Genomic DNA, 17,072 nt, shown 5'->3' with positions numbered 1-17,072 from the left:
CATCTTCCCAGCCCCTGGCAACCACCAGTCTGCTTTCTGTCTCCCTGGATTGACTTACTCTGGATATTTCATATAAATAGAATCATAAAATATGTGACCTTTTGTGTCTGGCTTCTTTCACTTAGCATAATGTTTTCTAGGTGCATCCATGTTGTAGCACACATCCGTACTTCATTCTTTTTTCATGGTTGAGTAATATTCCATTGTATGTATATACCACAGTTTGTTTATCTATTCATCCATTGATGGACACTTGGATGTGTTCTTCTTCATTTTTTCATTTTTTATGCTCTCCAACTTTTCTCATAACATATTTTTCCAATGATAAAGAACACGATTGTTTCTATCTTTTGGCTATTCTGAATACTGCTGTTATGAACATGTATATATTTGTTTATCTGTTTTAAATTCTTTTGGGTCATATTTTTTTTAAATAAACTTTTTATTTTGGATAAATTTAGATTTAAAGAGAAGTTGCAAAGATTCTACAGAGAGTTCCCGTCATCCAGTTTCCCCTAATAGTAACATCTTACATACCCATGGTTCATTTGTCAAAACTAAGAAACCAACGTTAGTACAACATTATGTACAAACTCCAGACTTTATTTGGATTTCACTAGCTTTTCCACTAATGTTGTTTTTGCGTTCCAAGATCCCTTCCAGGATTCCACATTGTGTTGAGTCATCATGTCTCCTTAGTCTCCCCTGGCCTGTGACAGTTTCTCAGTGTTTCCTTGTTTTTCACAACCTTGAGAATTTGAGGAGTACTTATTAGGTATTTTATAGAATGTCCTTCAATCTTGGTTCCCCTGATATTTTTCTCATGATTAAACTGGAGTTCTGGGGACAATATTAAAGAGGAGAAGTGCCCTTTCCATCACATCACATCAGGGGCTACGTGCTAAGACCATGACTTACCTATTGCTGGAGACATTAACCTCTGTCACCTGGCCAAGGTTGTGTTTGCCAAGTTTCTCCACTGTAAAGTCCCCCCTCCCCACCCTGTGCTTTCCACACACAATTCTTTGGAAACAAGTCACTAAGTGCAGCCCATACTCCTAGAGGGAGGAGTATCTGCATAAATTATCTGGACGTCTTCAGTAAGGAAGTTTGTCTCTCCCATTTATTTATTCATTCAATAATTTATTCACGTCAGTATGGGCTTGTGGATATTTATTTTATAGTTTCTGTGTGAGGAACTACACCTGTTAGAAAAGTGGTGGACGCAGAGTAACGCAGTGTAGAGTGCTGTGAAGACGAGAAGACGTTGGGCTTAGTATGGAAGGTAGCAGCCACGGAACAAGATATACAGCACTCACAGCATGGGAGGTTGGAGGAGGATATTTACTGAGTAGAGTGGCATAGAACACATTTTGGGGTTAGCTTTTTATAGAAGCTATATCTAAGCTTTTCAACGGGCTCGTTTGAGTAGGGCCTAGGTTTTCTGATTCCTTGTTGTGTGCTCTTGTATTGTTTGTTGCTGTCAAATATTTGCATGTGGTCATATTTGTAGTTATTAATATACTTGTAGATAAATAAAGTGGTTCCACACAAAATATCCCCACTCAGCTTACAGTGACATTCCGAAAGAGACCGTGTTCTCTATGGATGTCTGTAACTCAGGATTTAGAACTGTGGGGCTTAGATATGGAGACATCTTAGAGACCAGGAGGTACCACTTACTCCTGCTGTTGAAGAGGAAATGGAGCTCTGCGGGCCTAGAGGCTCTCCCTAGATAACACAATTGATTAGTGGTACAGCTACAAGTTGGAGATGGAGAGACAGAGTCATGAAGAAAAGTGAAAGCTTATCTTGGTTATGCAATAAGCTAGTGGTGGAACTGAGGAAAATAACCACTTTGGCCAAGTTTTTGCTCTATATCAAATCTATTTAGAGTGTTTGATTTGTGTTTAGGTTTCTGATTCCTTCTTCTGTGCTACTTTTATTGAAGAATTATATTGCTGTTATTGCTTTCAAGAATTAAGGTGCCTAGTATAACAACAAAGTTATTCATTTCCAAGAAGTCAGTAACCACATAAGAAGAAAATTCATTTTTATAGTTCTGCTTTCACTTACTAGAGGGCATATGCAAATAGCGTCTGTACAAATCTATATAATTGTTTAGTTTATAGATTCAATCTTATTATTTAACAGCCCCATTTTACATATGAATACCTTACAGGTATGACAAAGCATTACTCTTTACTAGAGATATTTTGAGATTAGTATAACCTTCAGTTTTGGAATACACCTTTTAATATTGGAGCATAGTTGAGTATAGTTGAGAATCTGTAGTGAAACAAATTATTTAGTTATTATAAAATGCTGCATAGAGATAACACTTAGGGTATTTTATTTCCATCAATATTGTAGGCTAGATGAACTAAAACCCTTCCTGCTACAAACACCTAGAAATTCTGGATTAAAAATATTTTTAAAATCCTTTTGAATGAATAATGATGCCACAAGAAAGAAAGGGGAAACACCCTAGGACCCAAAACAGAACAAAACAACAGAGCAGTAAGGTTACGAGCTGACACTAGGGCTGCCCTAGGGTACACTGTCTATTTTGACACTCTAGTTTCTTGGATGTTAACACCACAGAGACAGGAGGAAAAGCCTCCTATCTGAGGCAGGAGTTAGAGCTGAGATCTCTACATAAATCTTGGACCCTCAGAAAAAGAATATATTAGAAAAAAATCCGCCCATCAACACAAGAAAACTTTTCTGTCTCAGCCTGGGCTCTAGATGAGAAAAAAATCTCCCCTAAGAATGGGTCTGCTCCTTATGCAGGTTTGGGGCTTAATTTACATTGATTGTGTTAATAGGGACCCCTAAGCTCAGAAATTGATATAAAAGTGGTCTGGAGTTGGTGATATTTCTGGGTCAACTGGCAGGAGCAAAAGCAAAAATATCTTTGGGAAAACCATCCCTCCACACCATAAAACTTTCTAGATAAAGCCTACTGAAGATGACCATCAATATAAAATTACAGAACACGCATGTGAGCGTCAACAAACAGAACAATGGCTGGATTAGACACTCAAGAGTTCAGATAATAAAAAGACCCATTAAAAACTATAAAATAAGTTTGTTTAAAAATATTACAGACACAAAAGAAGGAATAAAAATAAGAAAATAACAGGACAATACGAAAATAGAAAAGACAAAATTTGACAAAGACGAATTTGAAAATAACAAAGAAAATTCTTAGTAATGAAAAATGTAACTTTTGAAATTAAATACTCAATGGGCAGGCTATATAGCAGATTAGACACAGCTGAAAAGACACTAGTGAACTGGAAAATTATCTAGAATACAGCACAAAAAGGTAAAAGAGATGGATAATATGAAAGAGAGATTTAGAGATATAGAGTTTAGAATAAGGTCAAAAATATGTCTAATAGGATTCTCCTAAGGAGACAATAAAGCAAGTGGAGAAGAGACAATATTTGAAGGGATAATGACAATAATTTTCCAGAATTAATAAAATAAATAAATCTTTAGATTCAAGAAGTATAATAGGTCCCTAATAGGAGGCCTTAAAAAAAAAATCCACATCTAGACACATGGTAATAAAATTGCAAAACACTGAAGTCAAAGAGAAAATCTTTAATGAGGTCAGAGAAGGAAGATAATCTATAAAAGAACTATATTTAGACTGTCATTGACTTCTTTATGGCAATGATAAAAGCCATAAGACAATGAATAATACCTTCAAAGTGCTGAGAGAAAGTACCAGTCAACCAAGAGCTGTGTGTACAGCTAAATGGTCCTAGAAGAATGAGGGAAAAATGACAATGTTTTCAGACAAAAACAGAGAATTATCTACAGATCTTCTGTGAAAGATGAAATTGAATCCAGAAGGAAGAACTGAGATGAAGGACAGAATAAGAGGCAAACAAAATATGAGTGTATCTGAAAAAAAAAATACATAAAACAACAGCAACAATAATTTATTGGGGGTATAAAAACATGATGAATCTAAAATATTGGAAATAAGTATATGGAAGGCAGGGTTATTCAGAGTTAAATGTTTTAAGTTCCTTGATTTGTTAAGGAGGCAGAATAGACACGTTAACTTTAGATTATGTTAAGTATGAATGTCAAATTTTTAAGAATAAAAACTTAAAGTTGGGGCCGGCCCGGTGGCGCAAGCGGTTAAGTGCGCGCGCTCCGCTGCGGCGGCCCGGGGTTCGCTGGTTCGGATCCCGGGCGCGCACCGACGCACTGCTTGGTAAGCCATGCTGTGGCGGCGTCCCATATAAAGTGGAGGAAGATGGGCACAGATGTTAGCCCAGGGCCGTCTTCCTCAGCAAAAAAAAAAGAGGAGGATTGGCGGATGTTAGCTCAGGGCTGATCTCCTCACAAAAAAAAAAAAAAAAAAACTTAAAGTTGATTAAGTTTAGATTTTGTTAGATATTTCTATTTAATTTTTAAAAAATGTAATCTATAAGGGCCAGCGCCGTGTCTAAAGTGGTTAAGTGAGCAGGCGCTCCGCTTTGGCGGCCTGGAGTTCGCAGGTTCAGATCCCGGACGTACACCCACTCACTGCTTGTCACGCCATGCTGTGGTGGCGTCCCATATAAAGTAGAGGAAGATGGCCACAGATGTTAGCTCAGGGCCAATCTTCCTCGGCAAAAAAGAGGAGGATCAGCATCGGACGTTAGCTCAGGGCTGACCTTCCTCACACACACACACACAAAAAATGTAATCTATAAAGAATGATTACTGAAGCTGGTACAACTTCCAAACCCAGGGATGTGTGGGAGTGGAAGGATGAGGAATGGAATGTAATAAAAAAATTCAATCAATCCACTAGAATTCAGGAAAGGAAGGAAAAAAGAAAGAGAAAAGAAAAAACAGGATAAAAGAAAAGCACAGAATAACATAGTAGAAATAATTTCAAATATATCAGTAATCACAATAAGTGTATGTAATTTGACTAAACTTGCCCATTCAAAGAGATTATTAGACTGAATTTTTTAAAAATCTAGCTATATGTTTCTTATAAGATACAAATTGAAATTATTAGCCTACAATTAAGTTAAAAGTAAAAGAAAAGTAAAAGAAAGTGGATAGCTTTGTTATTACTGGACAAGGTAGACTTCAAGGCAAAATAGCATTATTAGGGAGAAAACATAGATGAACACAGTGCCTGGAGGCAGATATTTAAAGAGCTGTCACATGACACGGAAGAGAGACTCTACACCTGAAACACACTCATATTATTTTGTATGGTTCAAAAGGGCAGAACCTATAGGTGGAAATTATAGGGAGGCAGGTAACTGACTCAGTATGTTGGAAGTAGTTTTCTGACAGTTAGCTATCTGAGATGAAATGTACCTGCTCCTGAAGGTCTCTAGGCTGAGGCCGTGGGGAAGCAATGGAAGGGATGCATAGGCTGATCTAGACAGATGGTTTCCAAACCTGACTGTGCATTGGAATCTTCTGGAGAACTTTTTAAAAATACACATTCCAGGGGCCAGCCCGGTGGCATAGTGGTTAGGTTCACGCACTCCACTCTGGCAGCTCGGGGTTCACAGGTTTGGATCCTGGGCACAGACCTATGCACTGCCATGCTGTGGCAGGCGTCCCACTTATAAAGTAGAGGAAGATGGGCATGGATGTTAGCCCGGGGCCAATCTTCCTCACAAAAAGAGGAAGATTGGCAACAGATGTTAGCTTGTGGCCAATCTCTCTCACCAAAAAAAAGAAAAAAAAATACACATTCCACGGCCTCTTTTTAGAATTCATGAGCTGATTTGATATCCTAGGAATCTGCCTTTTTGATGTGCTCCCCAGGTGATTCTGATGTAGCCAACTCAGAACTGGTCCGTGGACTAGCATTGAGGAACCATGGGCCAGACGACCTCTAAAGTTCCTGCCGACTGTGATATTTCATAATTTAATAATGCCTTTGTGACATTTACGTGTAGACTGGGGAGATTACTAGAAAACTAGAGAGGTGGAATCATTGTTTCCACTGTACAGAAGAAAAATGGAGGCTAGGAATATCTGTGAAATTAGGTATGACCCCGTGAACAGCCCAGGGGCTTTCTCCCTGTTCATCGGGCTTTTTAGCAAATGTTGATGAAGATCATGAAAATGAACATATTTTCTACTCAGAACAAATGGCCCGATAGGCCCACCGTAGTTTATTGTTTGCATCTCCAACATCCTCACATTTGACGTAAGTAGAGACTCTGTTACAAGTCTACGGCCCCAGAGCGATGTGTCTCAAACTCTTCATACGCACACAAATCACCTGGGAATCTTGGTAAAATGCAGATTCTGATTCAGTCAGAATGGGGTGGGGCCCAAGACAATACATTTCTAACACAGCTCTCTGTCTTCTCAATGTACTACCAGGCATTCAGGAACCTCCTCTTTCTTTAGACAAGATAGAGAGAGAAGTTCTTCTGGTCTTCCAAAGACCCCCTTCTTTAGACCATATTATCATTTGGTCTTAGTGTCTCTGTGAATTAAGAAGGGGAAGAGGAGGCTGAAAATGGCACTGTGTGGACTGGATCAGGCAACAGGGCATGGGATTCGGTGCAAAAGTTCAGGGCTGAGAATGAAGACATCAGAGAAGTTCAAAACTTCTCTTTCCGCACCCAGAATAGGATGGCAGTAACAGCATGAAGAAGACCTACCTGGCCCATCAGAAGACCAGCATTCTAGTCTCAGAGTGCATTTTCTGTTTTATTTTGTTTTGATTTGCTTGTTTTTGTTTTTTAAGTTTCTGTCCTTCTGTAAGTCACTTAATCTTTTTGAGACTATTTTGTTTCTGGGATATACCAGCTAGGACTTTCATGTGCTTTATAGTTCTTTTTTATTTAGGTAAAATTCATGCAACATAAAATTAACCATTTTAAAATGAAGAATTCAGTGGCTTTTAGTACATTCACAATGTTGTGCAACCACCACCTCTATCTAGTTCCAAAACATTTTATCACCCCAAAAGGAAACTCACACTCATTAAACAGACACTCCCTATTCCCACCTCCCCTCAGCCCCAGGCAATCACAAACCTGTTATTTGTCTCTATGGATTAACCTATTCTGGATATTTTTGTGTGTGTGTGTGAGGAAATCAGCCCTGAGCTAACATCCATGACAATTCCCCTCTTTTTGCTGAGGAAGACCGGCCCTGAGCTAACATCTATTGCCAATCTTCTTCCTTTTTCCCCCCCTTTTTCTCCCCAAAGCCCCAGTAGATAGTTGTATGTTATAGTTGCACATCCTGCTAGTTGCTGTATGTGGGACGCGGCCTCAGCATGGCCTGACAAGCAGTGCGTCCATGTGCGCCCAGGATCCAAACCCAGGCCTCTGGTAGCAGAGCACGCACACTTAACCACTCAAGCCCTGGGGCCGGCCCCTATTCTGGATATTTTATATGAAAGGAATCACTGCAATATGTGACCTTTTGTGTCTGGCTTCTTTCATTTAGCATAATGTTTTCTAGGTTCATCCACAATGTAGCATGTATAAGTACTGCATTCCTTTTAATAGTTGAATAATGTTCCATTCCATGCATATATCACATTTTGTTTTACCATTCAGTTGTTGCACATTAGGGTTGTTTCCACCTTTTGGCTATTGTGAGTAGTGCTGCTATGAACATTCGTGTACGAGTATTTGTTTGAGTACCTGTTTTCATAATTTATTATTTTTAAACTTACCATCTCATTTGGTTTTCAAATTGGATTGAAAAGAGGTAAGTATTTACCTGACAACAAACAATCTCAAAGTGACTTGCTCAAGGTTCACAGGTAGTTAGGGACCCAGAAATGCAAAACTTCTGGTAGGAACTCCAGTGTTCTTTCAGGTCGTACCGCTGTGGGCTCAGCTGTCTCGAGCGTCGAGAAGGAGAAGTTGTGTAAAAATGATGAGCGGGCTGTCGAGCACTGTATATGTAAGTTGGTGTTGGTAGTTGGTATTCGATGTGCCAATTGATGCTACAGGAACTGTTTCCCACCTGGGAGGTCAGCCTGTGCTGTCTGTATTATGGCCAGAAGAGAGATTTTAGAATTGCAAAAGGTATAACAGAGAGGTTGGACACCAGCAAAAGAGTTTGACAAGGCTGTCACATCTGTTCAATATTTCTACTGGAATAATCATAGGTATTGCTGTTGATGGTTACCATAGTGGTATTAAGGTTGGCAGAAGGAGATGATGTAATCTCGAGTATGCTGATGACATCCCAGTTGCTGAGTCTGTGGTTTCTGCACTAGGAAGGCTGGTGCCTCAGACTAGGGATGATTTAGATGCTGATAATGGCAGCTGGAAAGCAGAATATTTTAGTGGCAGTGCAAACTGGGAGTGAATAAGAAAAGCAAGTGAAGGGTTATGCTGCCAATAGTTTATGATAGGTAGTGGGAGCCTGGGCCCTCTGGCCTATAAAAGAGAGAGCAAATGGCCTCGTCAGCATTCATGAAGATGAGGACCAGAGCATAAAATGTCTGCCGGGGAGGCGGTCGGCTTCACATTATCTCACTTCAGGGCCTTTCTTGGTTCTGATTTAGTCCTGGTGTCTGATTAGTATGAAATAGCTGTGAGCTGAGCCTCAATTTACAGACTTGTACCAAAAGAGGAGAAGAAGATCAACATGGAAGTGTGGCTCCTGTCAAGCAGAGTTAAACCCAGAGTGATGACGACAATATCCTAGTGAAGGAGAAGAATGACAACAGGCTGAAAGAAAGCATCATCTGTTTCCAGAATCCCGTAACGTCTCCTTCTGAAATAACTCATTCTGTGTGTCTTGATTTCCTGACAAGTAAATCTTGAATAACAGAACTGGCATGTATCAGGGCAAATACTAGTACGTGAGTCTCTGGAAGGATTTGTGACAGAGTTTGTAAAAACTGTGTTTTTGAAGAATTCATTGTTATGCGAGTGTTCTTGAATCTTCTTTGAAAATCAAAATCTAAATATATCTTTCGACCAGATGTGTTTTTATGATAATGAAAATAACATATTCATTGTGGAAAACTTACTGAAATATGGAAAAGAGGACAAAGTCATACGTATTTTCACAACTCAGAAACAATCAGTTGACATTTTGCCATTTCTTCTTTCAATATTTTATCTATCTATATTCATTTTTCATATAATTGGGACCCTACTTTATGTTCAACTAGTTTCCTGCTTTTAAAAAATTACTTTTTTGTTCATATATTTCTGGCTGCTTCTCTGGATCCAAAGGTCTTTCCAGGGATTGGGTTTCCTATAGAACAGCTAAATATTCCCAGTTAGAGCAAAGGAAAATCAAGGCCTAGAATTATTTATCGTTTCTCGACAGGAAATGACTCAGACTTGAGCAAACCACTCTCTTTGACATAGTTGGAAGCGGCTGATTTTCTCTGAATACTTAGCATGGTGGTGAGCCTGTGGTAAGTTTCAGATTTCTCTGGATGCTTTAATCTGAAACGCTATTTCTACTTTGCAAATTTACACGCCAGGTTGCCGTGGGAAGACAACACTGCAGATATCCTTATAGTGTGGTGGAAACCTAAGGCCTGGGTGGAGTGGAGCGGGGGGTGGAACAAAAAACAAACTAGTCTTAGGCTACATATGGTAGGTCTAGAAATTGCTCTGGAATGCCCTTTCCCTTTCATTCTGCTTGTCCAGCTCCAGCTCACACTTCTAAGGCCAATTTGAGTTCCTTCTCCTCCCGCAAAGCCTTCTCCAGCTAATCTCCCTTTTTCTCACCTCAGATTTGATTTACAGTTTAGACCTCACAGTTGGGCTCTTTGTTCTTGGACTGGCTCAAGGTGCTTCACAACCCTAAGCATCTCCCACGCACAGTTAGTAAGCCCTGTGGTAGGTTAGAGATGGCCACAAATTCTCCTCCCATGCAGAGTTAGGGTCTGTGTCTACTCCCCATGAATTTGGGCAGGCTCTGTGACTCCACAACCAATGTGACACTGAGCCAATTACCGAGCCCAGGCTTTAAGAGACTGGCAGCCTCTGCTTCCTGTCTCTTGAACCCCTGTTCCCGCTGCTCTGGGGGAAGCCAGCCACCGGGTACGGAGTCTTAGCCCTCTGACACCACCTTGCGTGGAAATAGAGTGATGCTTTCCAGCCCCCCCACCTTCCACTCATGTCAGCCCAAATGCCAATCATACGAATGAAGACACCGTATTGGACATTCCAGCCCCAGCATGTGCGACATGGAGAACTGAGGCTGCAGACGTATGGATCTAGTTGAGCTGTCCCACCCACCTCCAGATGTTTGAGCCACTGTAGCTGAGGTCCCGGTCACCGTGGAACAGAGCAAATTGCCCAGGTGAGTCCTGACCTGTAAAACCATGAGAGAGAATAATAATATCACTGTTTTTGTATACCACGAGATTTTGCAGTGGTTTATTATGCAGAGAGAGATAACCAGAACAGGCTCCTTGAGGCCAGGCCTGGACCTTTCATCAGTGCTTCTCAAACTTGACCGTGCATTCAGATCACCTAAGGATTTTGTTAAAATGCAGGTTTTGGCCCATTAGGTCCGGGGTAGAGCCTGAGATTCCGCATTTGTCACAAGCTCCCGGGTGAGGACAATGCTGCTGCTCCATGGATCACCCTTTGAGTAGAAGAGGGTACCGAGGAGCAAAGTGTACCAGTCAGGGCGTATTGGAGGTGCATTTCTATGACTTTTCAAAGAGCTTTCACTTCTGGACTGATTAGTTGAACAGTGTAACAAACTGAAAAGCATCTGCCGTAAGACACTCAACTTACAGCAGAATTTCTCAAAGTGTGGTCTCTGGATCTACTTGCATTCCTATCCCCTGAATTTGTTAAAAATGTAGCGACGCCTCAGTCCTGCAGAGTCAGAATGGGAGGGGCAGGAGTCCCCACAAGAACTCCAGGAAATTCTTAAGCACGTTCAAATTTGAGAACTACTGGTAAAGCAGAAAGAGGACTGAATTAAGAGAAGAACTGGGTTTTAGTGCTGACTAAGTAATGATGAGCAAGTCACCTCACATTTCTGGGTCTCAGTTTCTGTGTCTATAACCCGGGGGGCAGGTCACTGAACTCTCAGGCTGTCTTCTCCACTGTGCCGTGTGTCCTACAATTCCTACCGGGCGACTCCACCTCCCCCTCTCTCGTCCTCCTTGCACACTGATGCTGGGAGAGCCCTCACTCGGCCCCAAAGAGGACGTGTCTACAGTGTCCTTGTCCTCACTGCTGTCTTCCTCGGCACACAGAGGAGTAGGTATGATCAGGAAGCACATAATGTACACAGCCCAAATGCTTTAAAACTTTAAAATAGTTTTAAAGCAAATGTTAGTGTCGAGGCCAATGTCTCCTCAGAATAACACATATCTGCATTTGATATTGTAATTAAACTTAAATCATTTCTTAAATTATATGTTTTAAATGGCAATTGCACAGCCTTTAAGGTTTCCTCTCGCCTTGGGCAGCATTGGGGAAATGTGTTCATGATTGAATTAGCAGACCTTTGATTTTTAAAAGGACTTTTCAGTGATCTTTTATGGTAGATTAAAAAGCAATTTACTAATTTACAGTTCATAGGAATTCCGTGCCCTCCTTGAGTTTTGTAAATCAATTCTATGCTAATAAATGTGACTCTAGCTCCAAATGTTTTATTTGGGGACAGCTGGCCTCATACACAACCCTAAACTCACAATTACATAATCGTTACAACTGTATTTTGTGAGCTTCTTTGTACCCAGCATAAGCACCTCTTAGGAATTCCTTAATTTGTAGCCGTCAACTTCGAGTCTTGAGTTGAGGTAGGGGAGATTTAACCAACAGGGCTGGGAAGGACCACCTTAATTGTTTGCTCATCTTTTCTCTAATCTGTTCTCTTTATTATAGTGAGATAGACAATTGGAAGATGGAGTCTGCTTAACCCAGGGCTCTTCCTCCTGGGCATCGCTCTCTCAGCATCCAAGACCCCTCAGCCATATGTTCCAAAGAATACAGAATAATAATAATAATAACAGTTAATACAGGTAAAGTGCTTACTATGTGCCAGCTAACCGTTAGCTTGTTTAATCCTTACAACAACTCTATAAAATTCACACCACTATTAAATTCGTATTTTACAGTTGAAGAAACTGAGGCATAGATTAAATAACTTTCCCAGGGTCCCAGAAATAGTCAGTGGTGGAGCTAGGATTTGAACTCAAGGAGTCTGGCTCCAGACCTTGTGCTTATAACCAATATACCAACTGCCTTTATCCCTCGTGTGGCAAACGGGCTCTTTCCACATGAACCTACTCAGTTTCAGCTGGTGACTGGTTTTCCAAAAGGCGGTAGCCATTATACAAGAAGTCAGAAGAAAAAGCTTTTAAAACTCAACACTCATGGAGGAAATATCCAACAACTTGTGTTTTTTCTTGTTTCCTTTCAAATTCAACTGCAGACTATATCTCAGCCTTTGACAAGTCAATTCAAATCTATCTCAAGTGGAACTGAAAGGTTTAAGCCACTGATGGAGGGTTGAGCATTTCTCTTGGTAGGTTCCTGGGAATGAGTCTGGCTTCTCTGGAGCTGGTAAAAGGCACTTTGCCCTCTGATGGCCCTTCTGCTGAAGGGAGATGGCCGATGAAAGGTGGTGCAGGATTTGCCTTCCTATGGATTTATCCTTCCTAGAGCTGGGGCTCAGGCCAAAGACGAGGTTATGTTCCTGGCTTTCATAGTTTTGCGAACATGGATGGAATTTGGATCATGAGAGGCAAGTAGAAGGGGCTGGCCTGTAATAGTTCAAAGAAAAGGCAGTGGAGAGTGAAGGAATGAAGCCACGCAGCCCACATGTGGACACCAGTGCTCCACGTGACAAGCAAACCCAGACACTGTCCAAAGCTGTTAATCCAGAACCTTTTGCAAAGATTGCAATCCCTTTAAATTGGGAAAGAATATAGAGCCAGGTGTGCTTACTTAAACATTAATGCTCCCCTGTTCTAGATCTTCTTGAATCTGGCATATTTGTTGAAAGATAAATTGTTTGTTCCAAAGGCAGCTGCTTCATAATTGCTGGCCCAGATCTAGTGGGGGAAATACCTGGAAATTGGGGTTCAGATTTCACAGCCTGTTGTCATCCCTGAGTTTTCTAGTCCATTTTTCTCTCTACTTTTGCATTTCTCTCTCACCCTTCTCCTACTGTGATATGGCAGATTGGGAGGCAAGTCAACCCCGCCTTCTCTGTGGCGGTTGAGCAGCCCCCTGGCTAGGGGGAGGCTGGCAGGGCATTGGGCATAGAGCCGGTGACCTCAGGTAATGGGGGAGCCCTGAAGGCAGGAGGCTTTGTTCTTAAAGACCTCAGGGCCCCACAGTGTGGGGGCTCCACCAACATGCCTCCTAGACTCCCAGCACCTCCTCGACTTAAACCATCCCTAGGTCCTGGCCGAGCCAGGGTGGCCAAGCCCTGTGGGGAGGTTAGAATTTAGGGTTGGGGAGCTGGAATCTGGCCTTCCCTGAGCTATCCCTAGACTTAAACTCATTTACAATAACATATCACCAGAAGCAGGACTGGAGGGCAAGGGAGGGGGATGATGGCTTAGAATTGATACACATAGTGCTCTTTAAAATTTTCCAGATGCTAAAAAAGGGAGTCTAGACTTCGATTTGCCTCCTTCATTAGGTTTGAGATTAGTACTATATTTCTCCCCCATCATCCTCATATTATTGCCAGAGAGAGAAAATTGAAATGACTCCTGTCTTCGTGAGTATAACTTCTTTTTTTCCCCTTTTCTTTTGAAAGTCTACTCTACTACCCAAACTGTGCATTGCCCTCCCCCGGGCCCCTTCTTTTCTGCTCTCCCGCTCTCTCCTCCCCTTCTCTCTGGTTTCTCCTGCTCCTTTGCCAGTCTCGCCCTCCCTTCCCTGCCTAGCTCTCCCCAAGCCCTCCTCTCCTTTCTTTCCTTTTAGTCCCTATTTTCACTAGTTAACAAAATGTAAACGTTCAACGGCAACCACCCTAAAAAGAGATGAGGCAGTGAGGGGAAAGGAAGAATTATCGCCAGGTTTTAATGGATTCCTGCTGCCCTGAGTTCTGTGGCATTTACCACGGCTGTGAGAGTGCGATAAACAAGAGGCTGTGCTTATATTTCTAACCTTTCCTCTGTTGGTGCTAAAGACACGAATTGAATGTTCAACAGTCGTATCATGCTGTCATCTTCTAAATGTATTACGTATCCTTTTGAAAGAGAATTTAGAGAAGCTCATATTGGGGTGGGGGAGGGCAGGACTGGGAGGGGGTTTCTAGTAATACAGCAGGAAAACAGTAATTTCTTTTATTGAGAGAAACTTCTCATCCTAGTAATCCAGTTATGAGCTGGCCTCAAAATGCATTAATTTTCTAAGAATTAACCTGAAGCATATATATATATGTCCCTCACAACTATGGAAGAAAATGTCTTAAAAAACACTCTCTATTCTTTTAAGAGAGATGAGGGGTTGAGAATGGTGAGAAAGAAAGGCTGTCAAAGGAAGATTAAAACAGCCTATGACATCATTACGACCTGTCCCAGCAGGTACAAGTTCTCTGTCTTCATTCGTAAGTCAACAGCATTCATTAAGCAGGTATTCTCTTCAGAGTCTGAGGGTGATCAGTACTTGAAGGAAAAGACTGTGTCTATTTTGAATCTTCTATAGCATCTAGCCCTGTGACACACTGTAAACGTAGCATGTGTGGGCTTTCTCTGGGCCAGGCACCGTGCTAATGTTTATACACGTTGTCTTACTCCAGCCTCAGGCCAGCCCTATGAGGAAAGTAACATGATCACCCCACTTTAGAGATGGGGACACAGAAGCTTAGAGACATTAAGTAAAATGCCAAAGTCACAGAGATGGCCACATACCCAGGTTTTCCATAAATGCCTTTAAATTTTTTAACTTTTGGTTTTCTTTAAATTGTTGTAAAGATGTTCCACGCCTGGTCTGGCAGTGAGACATCCAGAGCCATCGGTGAGGGCTGGCACACAGGGTGGCTCTGCTGCTTTTCACATGTGGCTTCCATCTCAGGGTCCAAAGCAGCGGCTCATGTTTGCATTTTACAGCCCTCGCAAACGGAGAAATAGAGGGCCTAAGGCAAGTGTGTTTTTGTTTAAGAACCTGACCAGAAGTTGAACTCTGGTCATACTTGTATCCACTCATACCCCATTTCCCCAAACTTGGTCACATGGCCCACACCTAGCTTCAAGGGGGGCTGAGAGATATAGTCTCTAGTTGAGCAACTATAAGCCCAGCTAAAAGGGCAGTGTGTGTTGTGTTGGGGGCTGCTGGGGTGTTCTCTATTGCTAAAAGAAGGAGAATGTAGGGAGGGGGGGAGAGCAGGCAGTTAGCAGGCAGTTAACAGACTATCAGGGAGTTAGCCTGAAATTTTGCCTTTAAAATAAAAAAAGAGTTAGCTACTCAAAGAGTGTAAGGAAGAGCTTAGAAGAGGTCAAGCTATATATGAATGTCCATGAAATATTATTCAAGCAGGTCAGAGAACCTCTCCTTGGGCCTGATTCTAGCACTAACTAGCTGTGCGACCTTGGACACGTTACCGGTAATTAGTTTCTCTCAGCCTATTTTCTCATCTTTAATTTTGTCCTGATAATACCAGCTCCAACTGTTAATAAGGATAAGGATTAAATATAACATCCATAGAAGGATCCTGACACAGAGTATTTGCTCAAAATTATAGCTCTTTGTTACTGTTCAGTGAATAAGCTTTCAATACTCGTTGATATACAGGAGGAGAAAGGAGGCAGAAATAGGGTTTGACAAGTGGGGAATTTGTGTACAGATGAGAGCTAGCCAAAGTGAAATGGAGCAGCAGAACAGCTAGAAATACTAAAAGAGCAAAATATGTTCATGTCCTGAATTAACAGTGACTATTAATAAGTTCACGTGGAGTTAGCAAAGTATCATATTTTTCCTTGGTGTGCTGTTGTTTTTATCTGAGAAGATCTTTATTTTGTCTTAATTCTTGAAGAATATTTTTGCTGGACGTAGAATTCTGGGTTGACTTGGTGGTTTTCTTTCAGCACTTTACAGATTTCTCCTGTCCTCCATCGTTTCTGACAAGAAGTCAGCCTTAATTCTTTTTGTTGTTTCCCTGTATGTAATGTGTTATTTTTCTCAAGTTGCTTTCAAGATTTTCTCTTTATCTTTTGTCCTCAAAAGTTTGACTATGATGTACATAGATGCATTTCTCTTTGTGTTTATCCATCTTGTGGTTCACTGAGTTTCTTGAATCTGTGGATCTATGTCTTTCACCAGATTTTGTAAATTTTGGTGATTATTTCTTCAAATATCTTTTCTGCCCCATTCTCTCTCTACTCAACTTCTGGCACTCTCACTTCACACGCGTTAAACTTTCTGAAGTTGTCCCACAAATCCCTGAGGATCTGTTCACGTTTATCAAATTTTTTCTCTCTGTTCTTCAAAATAAATAATTTCTGTTGTTTGGTCTTCAAGTTCACTGACTATTTCCTTTGTCACCTCTATTCTTATACTAAGTCCAATCAGAGAATTTTTATTTTAGATATTTTATTTTTCGTTTCTAATATTTCCACTTGATTCTTTTTTTTAATAGTTTCTATTTCTCTGCTGAGATTTCCTATTGGTTCATTCATTAAAAGCTTTTTCACTTTATGTTTCAAGAGCATAGTTATAACAGCTGTTTTAAACTCCTTATCTGCTAATTTCAATATGTGGGTCATCTTTGGGTTGATCTTTGTTGATCAGTGAGTAGTTCAGTAGTCAGCTAGAGACTTGGGCAGAGTTCATGCACAGAATTTGGGGCTCTCTCTCTCTGGATTTCTCTTTTTTGGGACATCCTTCCTTCACTTTTAGGCTGCTGTGGTATCTCTTAACTCTTTCCTCTTATTTTGCAAGCCAATAAGACTTCAGATCTATCCTAGTATTAGCTGTCCTGCTCAGCATGGACTAGGGCTTGCCCTTAGGTAAAAAGCCATAAAAAATTAAAAATTCATCCAATGCCATTCCTTCCTTCAATTGTTCACTCCCTTCTAGTGTCTGCTTTTGGCTGCTCTCCAACGCCTTCAGGTATTTGTTTATTTATATTTTGTTCAGTGTTTATAGTTGTTATCTTTGGAT

Source organism: Diceros bicornis, chromosome 1, assembly GCF_020826845.1.
Source record: "Diceros bicornis minor isolate mBicDic1 chromosome 1, mDicBic1.mat.cur, whole genome shotgun sequence".
Taxonomy (NCBI): Eukaryota; Metazoa; Chordata; class Mammalia; order Perissodactyla; family Rhinocerotidae; genus Diceros; species Diceros bicornis.
Note: the sequence above shows the minus strand (reverse complement) of the source record.